Source organism: Rhodnius prolixus, unplaced genomic scaffold, assembly GCF_049639745.1.
Source record: "Rhodnius prolixus isolate KJV_2025 unplaced genomic scaffold, Rpr scaffold_4, whole genome shotgun sequence".
Classification (NCBI taxonomy): domain Eukaryota; kingdom Metazoa; phylum Arthropoda; class Insecta; order Hemiptera; family Reduviidae; genus Rhodnius; species Rhodnius prolixus.
Genome location: NW_027411614.1, coordinates 18,351,337 through 18,366,135, shown reverse-complemented (window position 1 = coordinate 18,366,135; position 14,799 = coordinate 18,351,337). Strand labels below are relative to the sequence as shown.

Genomic DNA, 14,799 nt, shown 5'->3' with positions numbered 1-14,799 from the left:
ATTTTCTCTTTTTCTTTCAGCACAAGTAAAACAAACCCTTTCATAGTCAAATACTTACATGGTTTATTCCTTTGTGAAAAATCCTAGGATACTTAGTACTGGCTATGTAGAATTGAGTATATCACTAATGTCTTTAGATAAATAGTTGTTATAAAATTTAGAGTTGAGATTTTTCAGGTTACTAAATAGAAATTCAGCACTCTGTAGCTCCCAGACATCCTCTGCTTCTATAGAGTAAAACATATCTTTAATGAAAACCACCCAATTATAAGGGATGCCTGGATTACCTGACAAGCTCATTAGTCTCCTGTAACATATCTTTCAAAAGTGAACTGTTACCCATTAGTAAAAGCTAAATGCATTTAGTGAATATAATTGTTTAATTCTACTTATTTATTCATTGAATTTTGACAGATCGATTAGAAAACAGGATATTCCTGGTCAAATTGGGTATCTCTCGCCAACATTGTAGTGGGTGGAATTTTCCATTTGGGGATACCAGAGCTAGTTTGTTTGTATACGTTTTACGCAATTAGATCGTATAATTGGTTAGTAAAATATTTCATTTGAAAATGCAAAAAAATAAATAGATAAACTAACTGTGCCTTAAAAATATAAAGAGATTAAAGTTGATCATTTCGTTAATTAAAATTTCAATTAAAGAAGAATATTTGTATTTATTTCACCGTACTAATATAACTAATAAAATAACTCTTTTTAGTTACTTTTTTTTTTTTCTAAAACTTCCCTTAACTGTATAAATAAAGTACATACAATATATTATTTATCCAATGTTTGAAAGGAAAGTAATTCTTTATGCATCAATTGTTATTCATTGAACTATGTACACAATATTTTCTGCCATATCAGACTTCTTAATTATGTACAAGGATTTATTAGTTAATTTTACATGCCAGTGAACCTGATGATAATGTCTTATGTCAAAAGCAATCTAAACTTTACAGTTTACTAACCTAGGTTGTACTTTAATGTAATCACTACTTCAGAATTTCATTGGTTAATTAATTTCTTTTATTTTTTTAAACATTTTTCCCTGACTTTTAATCAAAATGTTTCATAATAATTCTTTTTGGAATAAAATATTATCTCTTTTAGAAAAAAAAAAAAACATTTTCTCTTCCATAATTTTAATTAACTTTTGACTTTGAAACTTGTAACTTTAATTCATTAATATTTTTCTGCTTAATTTGCAAACACAAACAGCTAGAAAATATACAATTGCCTCCAAAAAGTTAAAATTTTAGCGCTAATGTAAAGGAAAATATACAATAAAAACATTATTTTTTGGTACTTGGTCAAAAGTAACAATTGCTACTTAGATACATTGTAGTAACAGCAGATTTCTCTTTTTACTCAAAATTTTGAACTTGATTTATAGAAATATCTTATTTAAATAATTACATACGAGGGTCGTTTGAAAAGTCCGTGCAAAGTCAGAGAGATATCACCACTGGCGCGTATCGAGGTTATGTTTAGTTAGTAGCATCTCTTGGAAGAACACACACCAAGTTTCAGCCAGATCGGTCTATTTCTTTGTGTTTGGCATTCGTTTGAATCGAGGAAGTCGAGTGATTTCCAAAAAATGGACGAAAAAGAATTTCGTGTGTTGATTAAACACTACTTTATGAAAGGCAAAACGCCTGAGGAGGCTAAAGAGAAGCTTGATAAACATTATGGTGACTCTGCACCTTCGATTAGAACAGTTTATAAGTGGTTTCAAAATTTTCGGAGTGGCCATATGGGCACAAGTGACGCTGAACGTTCTGGACGCCCTGTTGAGGTTACTACTCCAGAAATCATTGATAAAATCCATGATATGGTGATGGATGACAGAAGAGTGAAGGTGCGTGAGATTGCTAGTGCTGTGGGCAACTCGAATGAACGGGTACATAATATTTTGCATCAACATTTGGACATGACAAAGCTATCCGCAAGATGGGTGCCGCGATTGCTCACCCTTGACCAAAAACGAAATCGTGTGAAGTGTTTCAACGACGGTTTACAGCTGTTCCAGAAGAATCCGCAGGACTTTAAGCGTCGTTTCGTCACTGTGGGTGAAACATGGATACATCACTACACTCCTGAGACCAAAGAACAATCTAAACAATGGGTTACCAAGGGAGAATCTGCTCCAAAAAAGGCGAAGACCGTTCCTTCGGCCGGAAAGATTATGGCGACTGTCTTTTGGGATTCGCAAGGAATAATCCTCATCGACTATCTGGAAAAGGGTCAAACTATTACAGGTGCATATTATTCATCGTTATTGGACCGTTTGAAAACCGAGCTGCAAGAAAAACGCCCACGATTGGCCCACAAAAAAGTCCTTTTCCATCACGTCAACGCACCAGCTCACACCTCAGCAGTTGTGGTGGCAAAATTAATGGAAATAGGGTTCCAACTCGTTTCACATCCCCCCTATTCTCCAGACTTGGCCCCTTCGGACTACTATTTGTTCCCCAATATGAAGAAATGGCGGGCGGGAAAAAGATTTTATTCAAACGAGGAGGTGATTGCAGAAACGAATGGCTATTTTTCAGACTTGGACAAATCCTATTATTCGGAAGGGATCAACAAACTAGAGCAGCGTTGGACGAAGTGTATAAGCCTAAAAGGAGACTATGTTGAAAAATAAAAAAGGTTTACCCCAAAAAATTAAGTAGTTTTTATTTTTGCACGGACTTTTCAAACGACCCTCGTAATTTGATGCATAATCTTATTATTAAAGGAAATTTTCATTTTTTCGATTCATCAGTTTTTGATTGACTACTTTTAAGAGAAAATTTACTGTTGAAATGACTTAACCAGTTAAGCGTGAAATTTAGTTTTTTAAAAAAAACCCACAGTGTGCTGAATTAAAATCAGACAATAACGTGTATACACGTCGAACGCAGGGCAAAAACAACCACATGTTTATAACGTCATAATAGTCACTGCAGTGCATTTTTTCTGCAATCTCTGGGGCTTGGAGATTATAGTGCATTCTGTGCTCTTTCAAAATCTTGCACCTTTTCACGTATGCATTGCTCTAGTTAACTAGGAATGCAAGAGTTTTTTGCAAGGAAGAAAAGAGTTTTGAATTCTGTATAAAATGAAAAATCATGCTCGTACTGAGGTCTGAACCTCTATCTAAGGTAAAAACGACATTGCACAAGGATTGAGAGCTTCTATTTGTGTGCGTAATTCCCTATCACTAATGCGGAGACCAAACATGTACCAACCACTTATCATTTGGCTGACTCCCACCTCCGTATAAAATACTTGGCAGTTCTATTGGTAAGATAAAGGAAATATCCCACCAAATAATATTCTTATTGTACTTTTATTAAAACTTCGAGTTTTTATCGTTAATGACAATTTTATATTTTTCACGAGTATACACGTCGAACGCCCCATAACAGAGATTTGTTTTGACTTCTATACGTGTCAAACACGCTTAACTGGTTAAGTAGACTAAACAGGCGAGGAAATAACACAAAACAAAACCATAAAAAACTAGTTTGAAAACATGCTCAACTTCCTTTAATAAATTTTTTGAGATACTAAGTTACTTATTACAACTTATATCTCAAAATGCCCGCAAACTAATTTTCCTTGAATTGTTCAAATAAATCTTTTGACATAAATACAAAGTTTATAAAAATTTGTACGCGAAAAACATAGAAAAAGTGAAAAATCTTTAATGAATCACTTCCGCTGGAGAGATATTGTTCGCTAAGTTTCAAACAAGTCCTCTTCTCTCACACACAAACTATTTTCAAAAATCTTGTTTCTTTGGGGAGGCTCAGAAGACATAAAAAATGTTTATATCCAGTGAAAAACAATTTCTAGAAGTTGGTATGATTACAAACCTTTATCTAATAAGAAAATTTAAAAAAATGGTCTGACAGGTTCTATTTAATTACATTGCCTCCAGGAATTGTGTTCCTGTGTATTAATTAATTCATTTGGTACATTTTTAATGTTATTAGTGGAAAGAGTATACTTTTATAAATGGGTTTTGTTTGTAAACGACACATACTAAGGCTTTAACCAGTTCTTTTTAATGAAATAAATGTTTAAGAACCTGTTTATAAGCAATCTCCCCGTTTTGCCACATAAGCAAGGTAAAATAATACAGAATCCTCTTTAGCTCCCTCATAATCCTTGTCATCTCAAATCTAGGGGATCAAGGGATGAGTTCTTCATTGTACCATACCTCACGGCCTTCCATTCTATTTCTGTTTTTAACACTCTAGTCTCTCTACGTTTCGTTTAAGGCCTAAAATGGAAGAGGCAACAAAAAGAGGTTACCATATATAATACGAATAATTTTGATGCCAGCTAACTCGCTAAAATATAAACTAAAAATTCTCTTTAACAATGCAAATTCTTTTTGTTTTACCTTTTGTCTTCAGTAAATCCAATTGCCAGATTTACTTTTGCAGTTTCAAATGGATTGGCTTTGTAGAAAGAGAATTCAGAATGTACCAAAAACATCTGTTAAAAAAACTAGTTTGAAATATAGTGCGGTGGTAATGTAGAATTATTCGAGAGAAAACTTCTAGAAATGGGAAAAGTTAGAATGGTCCTGAAAAGTGAACGCCATTTTGGAAATAACACTGTCACAATGATTACGATACTAATCGATGCTTATTTCATTTTTAGACCTCACAGTAACATAGAATGGCATACCAGAAATGAATGCATTTACAATTCAGTAGAAAGTGAAATGCATCTATTTTGACTCCATACGAGCAGTCTATATTTTCTTCATTGCCTTTTCATCAGCATTTATGTCAAAGTAAGAAGAATTATCTGCGGGATGTTTGACAACATTTGAGGAATGGTTATTCCAAACCAAAATACATTTTGTAAATGGAATGTAGACCAAACCAACTGTCCATTCAAAGACATTGAAGGTATCTCTCTTTGGTGTCTTTACATGAATAGAAGATATTTCTTCTGTACAGTACATTTGTGACATGTCAAACTGATAACGTTTGGTATGTTTAGAAATGTAATATTATTTTTATTCACCTAAAAAAAGATATTATGATTTATTTATTTTACTTAAAAAGGCTTCACTTCTTTAAAAATAGAACGAGGTTATTCAAAAATAGAAAATACAGAACTAGCAACCGACCGGAAAGAAATAGCTACATAAAAAAGAGCTACATCCATTGTTTTTAAACTTTGTACCAATTACACCAAATAGAGGAGATCTAGGACAGTTATTAAAATATTTTACTAAAAAAAATTTATTAAAAGTATTTCCTAGAATAAGTGCGAATTGAATCCCTTTGAAGTGCAGTTTTCGAGTAGTTTAATGAGCTATTAAAATCGATTTTCAAGAATACTCTCTTACCGGAAGTCACTTTTTATTCAATTGATAGTTCACTTTCTCAAAAATGGCTTCTAGACTTTCCTCCGAACTTCGTACATACATTTACATCAATCATTTTTCTAGGAAATTAGATTATTCTCGGGGTAAATTTAGGGAAGGCTAACTGTAAGGTTCCATTTCAAAGTAATGTACGCGTACAAAATATAATAGTGTAGTTTAGGATCAAATTTAGCGCAAACATTCAGATTTTGAAGAAAATCATTGGGTTCAAACCTTGTAAATAATTAGTAAGATGTGTGATTAATGATGTGCGAGGATTAATGGTGCGGGACTCAATGTGGTACACGGATGGCTCCAGAACAGAGGAAGGTGTGGGAGCAGGAGTGTACGGGGTGAAGTCGAAATATAGCTTTTCGGTTAGCCTAGGAAAACTAGCTACAGTTTTTCAGGCTGAGCTAGCTGCAATTAGATTCTGTGCTACTGAGATCGTTGGACGAGGAATAATTAATTCTAACGTCTGATTTTCTCGGACAGCCAGGCGGCTCTGCGAGCTATTAGTTCCTACCAGGTCAACTCAAGGCTGGTTTGGGACTGTCTGGGTGCTCTGAAGGAAATTAGTGACCAAAATAAGGTCTTTCTGGTTTGGGTACCTGGTCATTCAGGACTTATGGTAAACGAAGCGGCTGATTTATTGGCCAGGGAAGGCTCTGCGGGACACTTCGTTGGCCTGGAGCCCTGTTTTGGGATCTCCAAGTGTCTTAAGACGGCGGCCGATAAACTATGGATGCCGACAAGGTCTCAAGAGTGGTGGCTTGACACCACAGGTCAGAGACAGGCGAAGGAGTTCATAACGGGCTATTCGCCAAGGCTGACTGCAGAATTAATCCGTCAAAGGCGTGGGGCTATAAGCATAATTGTAGGCCTATTAACCGGCCACTGCAGGCTCAGAAAACATGCATCGTATGGGCGTCTGGCAGATGATAGCCTTTGTAGGTTCTGTCAGGAAGAGGAGGAAACGGCACTGCACGTGTTGTGTCAGTGTGAGGGGCTTGACCTGGCTAAGGATGTTACTTCTCGGGGAGGAAAAACCAAGGCCTGTGAGCTTTTCAGGAGCCGCTCTCCAGGATTAAGAGTCTGATTAAAAGGTCAGGTCTGGAGGGTGAGCTTTAGAGTGGGGGAGCCACAATAGATCCAAAGGGGTCGCGGAATTGAAATCTGAGGGTTAATGGCAGATATATTTCCATCACATTGTTACATAAAATAAAAATAAATAAATGAAATAAATCTTACTTGCAGTTCATGTTTACAGAATAGAATATTTATAATCGAATAAATTCCATTCGTTCATCAATTTCCCGACCATATCGTTAGCCCAAGCTCTTTCTAACAAAATAAATATTTTCTCTTTTGGTACTATGTGAAAAACTATTTTCCGCCTTTACCCCCGCCAAACCATAGTACAACAACAAACCCATAGTGAGGCGTTAACCAAACCACAACCCACGTTCAAATCGGGTTACTCTTAAAATGATTTCGTTGTTAGGATTGGTTTGTATGTGTGTAGAGGTTCTATCAGGAAAATGCAAATAAAGAAGAAATAAAATGTGTTTGGTCTGTTCAGCACACAAAACCACATGCTATATGTATTTGTATTCGAATTTGTTTTTTTTACAAAAAAAAAATTGTAAATATTTCATTTATTTCAACGCTACAAAATGCAAAAATTTGATTAATATCACTAGGCTACCATTAAAAATTTTCTTTATAAGACTATCCGCTGGCATTTCCGAAAAAAGGTTTTGGGTATCTTCTATTTTATTTTCAATTTCGATCCTATAACCTCAAAATCTTTAATATAATTACTTACTCTTTCAATTATCACCTAGCAGATAATTAATTTGTTGTAACAAATTTATTGTGTAAATTGAACTCAGGCATTCGATCTTAATTAAAATAGATTTCAAAGGAAGACGATGTTTCTTCGAATGGCATTCAGGGGTTTTAGAGCTGGTATAAAGACGAAGTTTGAAAAGAAATTGTTTCATAAGTATATACAGGGTGATCAGAGTTATATGCTCCACCCACTTTTTTTTTAAACGGCGGGAAATTTCGAAAAAATAAAAAACACGTATTTAATCATTTTTAGTCTAGTTTATTTTCAGTGATTGACCCATTTTTTTAATCCCCTGTATCTCGAGATACAGCAACCAACTTTTGTTTTTCAAATGGAACGTTATATTTTTTGTTGCATATTTTTGTAGTATTTGAGCTCCTAAAAACAACAAAAACTTTTTTTTTTGAAATCGGTTAGGTTTTTCAAAAGTTATGGTAATTTAAAATATGAAAAACAAATTTCAGTTTACTGTCAAAATTACGTTATTTTTTTAAAGAATCTATTCAAACTGGGCACAATCATCGGATAGGCAAGCCAAAACTCTGGACTCCTACGCTTTGCTTGTAGCAGCACTTATGGTGGAGAAGTCAAGATCTAGGCTGGCTAGAGTTATTCGACGTTTAGGTTGTTTTTTTCTACAAACGTTTGGTGTGGAGTTATAGGAAATCAACTAATCAGCCCATACTTGTACAGAGAGAACTTAACTGGTGCAAGGTATCTAACTTTTTTTTAAGAGACATTTTGCCAGTTCCGCTTGAAGATGTTCATCTACAACGTCGGCTAGATATGTATTTTCAACAAGATGGTTGCCCGGCGAGAGTGGTTCGAGGTTACCTGGACAGAAATTTCCATGAAAAGTGCTTAGGGACTCATTGTCCCATCCAGTGGCCACCTCGATCTCCGGACTTAACCCAAATGGACTATATTTTGTAGGGATACCTAAAAAAATAAAGTGTAAAGTATCCTTAATCCCGTGGCTTCAGTCGATGGTCTGAAACGTCGAATTACTCTAGCCTGCCTAGATCTTGACTTCGCCACCATAAGTACTGCTACAAACAAAGCGTGGGAGTCTAGAGTTTTGGCTTGCCTGTCCGTTGATGGTGCCCAGTTTTAATAGATTCTTTAAAAAAAATAACGTAATTTTGACATTAAACTGAAATTTGTTTTTCATATTTTAAATTACCATAACTTTTGAAAAACCTAACCGATTTCAAACATTTTTTTTTGTTGTTTTTAGGAGCTCAAAAACTACAAAAATATGCAACAAAAATATAACGTTCCATTTGAAAAACAAAAGTTGGATGCTGTATCTCGAGATACAAGGGTTTAAAAAAATGGGCCAATCACTGAAAATAAACTAGACTAAAAATGATTAAACACGTGTTTTTTTATTTTTTCGAAATTTCCCGCCGTTAAAAAAAAAAGTGGGTGGAGCATATAACTTTGGTCACCCTGTATATATTTATATATAAATGCAAATTTTTAGCTCCGTTCGACTGATCGTTTTGGAAATATTCTACGCCTACCTCACGGACTCCAATCCTTCTCAAAACATCTTACCGTTCACTGCACATCTCGTTTAACTCCATAAAGCAAAAGGTTAAAGAAAGTACTCTAGATACTTTTTTCTAAGTTATTACCAAAATTAAATTTATGTGACATAAGTCAAAAAACTATTTCGTTTAAACACAGTTTACGTTTTGTGACGCTTATGATATTTTTCTCCTCCTTTTGTAGAAATTATCATTAAAAGTAATTCTTGACAATTATGCAAATAAGATATTATTGCGTAATTAAAATGTACAAAACAGTGGCAGTAATATCATTTAAACTAGAAAGGTGAAAAGCTCTGAGAAGTTAACTGGCTGTATGCTGAACGAGCAGTGCACTGCAGTAGATATTTAGACAGACAAATAGGAGACTGGAGAGCTTGTCTATTCTTGTTTAGAAATAAAATAAAAAATGAATGATAGCTCTGTGCAACGGGAAGGTGGTGTAGAAGGTTCGAAGGAATGTTAACAGCTTCAATAATTTCTTCTAATTGATGAATTTGTATTTTCCTTAATTCTAGACTTTTATTTTTGGTATTAAAATTAATTTATTTCTTAATTAAAGTCAGGCCAAATATTCTCGGGAAATAAACGTAAAAAATTAACATTAGCAACGTTCTGCATCCTACTAAACTGCACCTCATTGCACCTAAAATCTTGGATTGAAAATAATTCAGATATTTACCTAATCTTCTTGATAAGAAAGTTTCGGTAAAGCTCCTAGTTTTCACACTCCTACCTGAAGCTGGCATTGGGCGATGTTCTTCACCATTCGATATAATCACGACATAACGCCAGAATGAGCAAAATATGCTGTTATTTTGTTTAATTTTTTTTTAAGGGTGACTCAGAAACCCAAAGTCATTGCTGTAACTTCGCTTTCCCTTTCTACTTATTAAGTTTAAGTTGTTAAAAAACTAATCTCTTGAAACTTTCTCTCATTTGATGAGAAAAAAATTTCTCAACCGAGAAATACAAGGGTCGTTTGAAAAGTCCGTGCAAAGTCAGAGAGATAGCACCACTGGCGCGTATCGAGGTTATGTTTAGTTAGTAGCATCTCTTGGAAGAACACACACCAAGTTTCAACCAGATCGGTCTATTTCTTTGTGTTTGGCATTCGTTTGAATCGAGGAAGTCGAGTGATTTTCAAAAAAATGGACGAAAAAGAATTTCGTGTGTTGATTAAACACTACTTTATGAAAGGCAAAACGCCTGAGGAGACTAAAGAGAAGCTTGATAAACATTATGGTGACTCTGCACCTTCGATTAGAACAGTTTATAAGTGGTTTCAAAATTTTCGGAGTGGCCATATGGGCACAAGTGACGCTGAACGTTCTGGACGCCCTGTTGAGGTTACTACTCCAGAAATCATTGATAAAATCCATGATATGGTGATGGATGACAGAAGAGTGAAGGTGCGTGAGATTGCTAGTGCTGTGGGCATCTCGAATGAACGGGTACATAATATTTTGCATCAACATTTGGACATGACAAAGCTATCCGCAAGATGGGACCAAAAACGAAATCGTGTGAAGTGTTGCAAGGACGGTTTGCAGCTGTTTCAGAAGAATCCGCAGGACTTTAAGCGTCGTTTCGTCACTGTGGATGAAACATGGATACATCACTACACTCCTGAGTCCAAAGAACAATCTAAACAATGGGTTACCAAGGGAGAATCTGCTCCAAAAAAGGCGAAGACCGTTCCTTCGGCCGGAAAGATTATGGCGACTGTCTTTTGGGATTCGCAAGGAATAATCCTCATCGACTATCTGGAAAAGGGTAAAACTATTACAGATGCTTATTATTCATCGTTATTGGACCGTTTGAAAACCGAGCTGCAAGAAAAACGCCCACGATTGTCCCACAAAAAAGTCCTTTTCCATCACGACAACGCACCAGCTCACACCTCAGCAGTTGTGGTCGCAAAATTAATGGAAATAGGGTTCCAACTCGTTTCACATCCCCCCTATTCTCCAGACTTGGCTCCCTCGGACTACGATTTGTTCCCCAATATGAAGAAATGGCTGGCGGGAAAAAGATTTTATTTAAACGAGGAGGTGATTGTAGAAACGAATGGCTATTTTTCAGACTTGGACAAATTCTATTATTCGGAAGGGATCAACAAACTAGAGCAGTGTTGGACCAAGTGTATAAGCCTAAAAGGAGACTATGTTGAAAAATAAAAAATGTTTACCCCAAAAAATTAAGTAGTTTTTATTTTGGCAAGGACTTTTCAAACGACCCTCGTATCACATTGTTGAATGAATTTACCAAATTTCTGTGATTTTTTAAAATGGCTTCTATGTATGATTGGGTCTCTAAATTTTGTCACTTACGTATAAATTAATAACTTTTATTAGAATATATATATATTGAATATATATTCCAGCACAATTATTTTTCGATAACTCTAAAGTATCTTTCGAGTAATAGCAGTTTTTGAGTTAAAAAAAAATGTGAAACCGATGTAAAGACGAAAAACTATTTTCACGAAAATATTAATATAAATTTATTTTTTTAAATCATGTAACAATAAAGAAGTAATTCTACTTTTAAGGTTTCATTCAACCTCTTGACCCCATAAACTCCCTTAGAATCTTGGGATGACGGTTTTATGGGTCTCTTTTCATCAATTGTGCCTGGTTCAAAACTTTCCAGTTCAAAATTACATCACCAGCGACATATCAAGTCGTTACGTTACGTTTGCTTTTTTTTTTTTACCAAATCACCAAATGTTAAACAAAAATATGTCAGAACCTCCATAAAATCAAAATCCAGATTTTAGAAAAAAAGAAACCTGTTTTTATTATGTTTTAAACATGTTAAGAATAAAAAATTGTAAAGATTTGAACAAAGAAATCACAAAATAGTAAATTTATTAAAATGTTACCACATAATGTAAAATTTAAAAATTTGTACGCTTAAAAGAGAGAATATTGGACGAAGGTGAAATTGCCAGGACTAGTTCTCACCCTTACATCTACAACAAGCTATTAAAGTAAATACAGCCAGCCTACAAGTTATGCTTCTATACAAACTTATACAATACCAATTCTTCTCCAAATATAACTTTATTGACGGCCAGCTTTAACTGGATACAAACTTTTCATATGACTAAAATTGCTTTCTTATTCCGAATAGATTCACGATTTTATTCTTATAATAATAGGATGTGAGGAAATAGGCGAGGATAAAGCTGGTTTTCTCGAATCTCTAACGATTTATAAACGTTTGAAGGTTAACTCAAGACTTTCTCTTACTAATATTCAAACACGGAATTCCAAAAATATAATTGTCTCTAATTCAAATTATATGCAATTTGTAAAACTGGACATTACAATGAAGTTACACTAAATGGAGAAAATATTACCAAATAAATCTCTCTCTGCAGAACTGCCCTGAAATAATTTTCTAGAAAATTTATTGATCTTCAAGCATGAAATTTTGAGTTACTCATTGACGAAGCTGTATCTGTGAAAATTCCAAAAAAAAAAGTGGAAAAGCCTCTCTTTTGATCGATGGACTTTCATCGAATTCAGAAGTATATCGACTCGTTTAATCCTTCCCAATAGTATGTGGGTTAGGACCCATTGAAATTTATTATTCATTAAAATGTTATAGTTGTAAGGATAATTATAATTTGGAAAATATTTCATTTTTAAGTAATATTGAGGTTATATTACAGCGTCGGTAGCAATGGACATTTTAACTCGATTCAAAATTAATTTTCTTATTTATTTCTTTTGTGTTCTTTATTTTACTACTTCTGAACAATTATTTCACACAAATGTCACCAAACAGAAGAAGAGAAATAAATAAAATAATGGAATTTACAAATCAATATTAAGTTGTTTTACACTAAAAATATGGCTGCTGGTAGTACTGTAACCTAACATTGGAGTCAGCTGGTTTGTGGAAGTACTGGACGTATTATTAGTTTTGTTATTGTAATTATATTGTGTAATATAATATAGTTATGTGTAACATTAATTATTACAATAATGCTGATTGGTGTGGCATTATTCCTATAATACGCTTCTAATTGGTAGAAATAATTAAAATAGTGCCAATAGTTTAAGATTGAGTATTAGAGTGAAGTTATCGCTGTAAAACGCACCTGATTGGTTGGAATTTTGGAAATAATGCAGTATGATTGGAGCTTAGGTTAGTGAGTGAAAGAAAAAAAAAATTATTTTTTTCTGCAACCATGTAGGAATGTTCTCATCACTCAATTAAAATCAGCTGTGTAATGCCCAACTTTACCTCACTAGTGGGGAAAATTCCCATTAGTGTCACTTTCCTCACTAGTGAGTGGAGAAACTTTATTGTGCTTCCTTGATATTAGAAGTTTTGTTATTAATTTTTTTTTTTTTTTTTTTTTTTATGTTTTAAGGCGCGTCAACATCTAAGGTTATTGGCGCCCGGAGCTTTTTTCAGTGCACTGCCGGTCTCCGGACAGTGTTCTCTCATTACAGACAACACTGTCCATCACCGGACAGTGAGCAGTAAAAGCTCCTAGGAAGAGAAAATCTAAGGGTCAGCAGCTGGATTCGAACCCGGGACCTCCGCGTGGGAGTCCAGTATGCTAACCTCATAGCTAATCCCTTCCCTTATATTAAATATTTTCTGTAAGACTTTAATAAGCTTATTTAAATTTATTTTATCTAAATAATTAAAAAACGAATAATAAAAAAGAAAATAAAAATTGAAAGGAATATAGAAATAAAAATAATATTTTAATAAATAATTAGATATTTTTAATTATAACAGTTAAAAAGGTTATAGTGTTACCTTATAGAAATTTAAAATGGATTCTAGTGATTCCTGTTTAGTTTTTTTTTTTTAGTTAATAACCCTAATGGTTGCAGAAAAAATATAATATTTAACTCGAGTATAAAGTATTTTCCTCACACTCGGCAATTCGCACTTGCACTCGCCTCGCTTCGCTCGCTCGTGCGTGCAAACCCTGCCTCGTGTGAGGAAAAGTACTACTTTCCACACTTGTTAAATAAATAACTATTTTTAATACTGTTTTCCGAATTTTTCTTTCAGCTTTCCCTGGAGCTACGAGTTTTACAGACTTAGGCAGGTGTCCATTATCTGATTAAGTGAAATTGTTCATTTTTATGAAAATTTTACCATCAGGACTGTATAATCTAGTTTAGATTCTAAACTAATTACAGATCCTATAATTACTGGTTGTACATCTCTTTGACTCCATATTTCTTCCCTCCCTTTCTTTTGAACTTCAAAATTTTTTTGACTAAATTGAGTTTACTTTCTTTCCAGGAGTTATGAGTGGCCTAAAAGTATCTACTCCAGTGAGCAGGTAATTCGAATTAATTTTTATATCTAATATAATAATTTTAGAAACATTTTGCGGCCAATGTGGAAGGCGGTGTGGTGTAGCTTCTGTTTACTGCACTAGAGACCGTAGTATGCACTTACTGCATTTTTTTTTTTTTGCTAATTTATTTAAGTAACATTAGTGCTAGACGCGTTATTACTAACAATGACAACGCTGACTACTACTAGGGACTCCCTAACTTAGAAGTTACCAAGCGGTAACACTCTTTTTAAGTCATCTCCAGGATTAACCACACTCCTCAAAAGAGAGAAAATCGCGAGGCCATTAGCGTTTTAATCGCCTAGGAGAATGTTCTGGAAAGTGACGAGTTGTTAGATTGCTGACAAGAGGATTGGAAGGAGACTATAATATCTAAAAAAAAAAAACGTTTCCATAGAGAGTTCGAGCTACCAGGACTTACAAACGGAATTCCTAAGACTGTGTGGATGGTTAGATTTGAATCTTGGAGCGTTAACGATAGTGCGGAGAATTTTAGACTGAAGAGATTGAATTCTGTGAAGATTAGAGCGTTTCGTTGAACCCCACAGTTCAGTACCGTACGTCCAGGTGGGTTTTAATATAGAATTGTAAATCAGTCGTTTGTTATTAAGTAAAAGAATAGATCGTTCGTCTAGTAGTCTTTTAAGTAGTCGATAACACCTGT

At 34.4% G+C, this 14,799-nt stretch overlaps 1 protein-coding gene across 5 annotated transcripts in view; it reads left to right on the top strand.

Annotated features, from left to right (window-relative positions):
- LOC141456070 (irregular chiasm C-roughest protein-like) overlaps nucleotides 1-14,799 on the top strand; it is a 921,342-nt gene that overhangs the window by 333,214 nt on the left and 573,329 nt on the right. For all 5 annotated transcript variants that reach the window (XM_074131679.1, XM_074131677.1, XM_074131678.1 and 2 more), the window contains one exon: nucleotides 14,078-14,117. The gene's annotated coding sequence lies outside the window, so the exon portion shown is untranslated. The remainder of the gene's footprint in view (nucleotides 1-14,077; nucleotides 14,118-14,799) is intronic.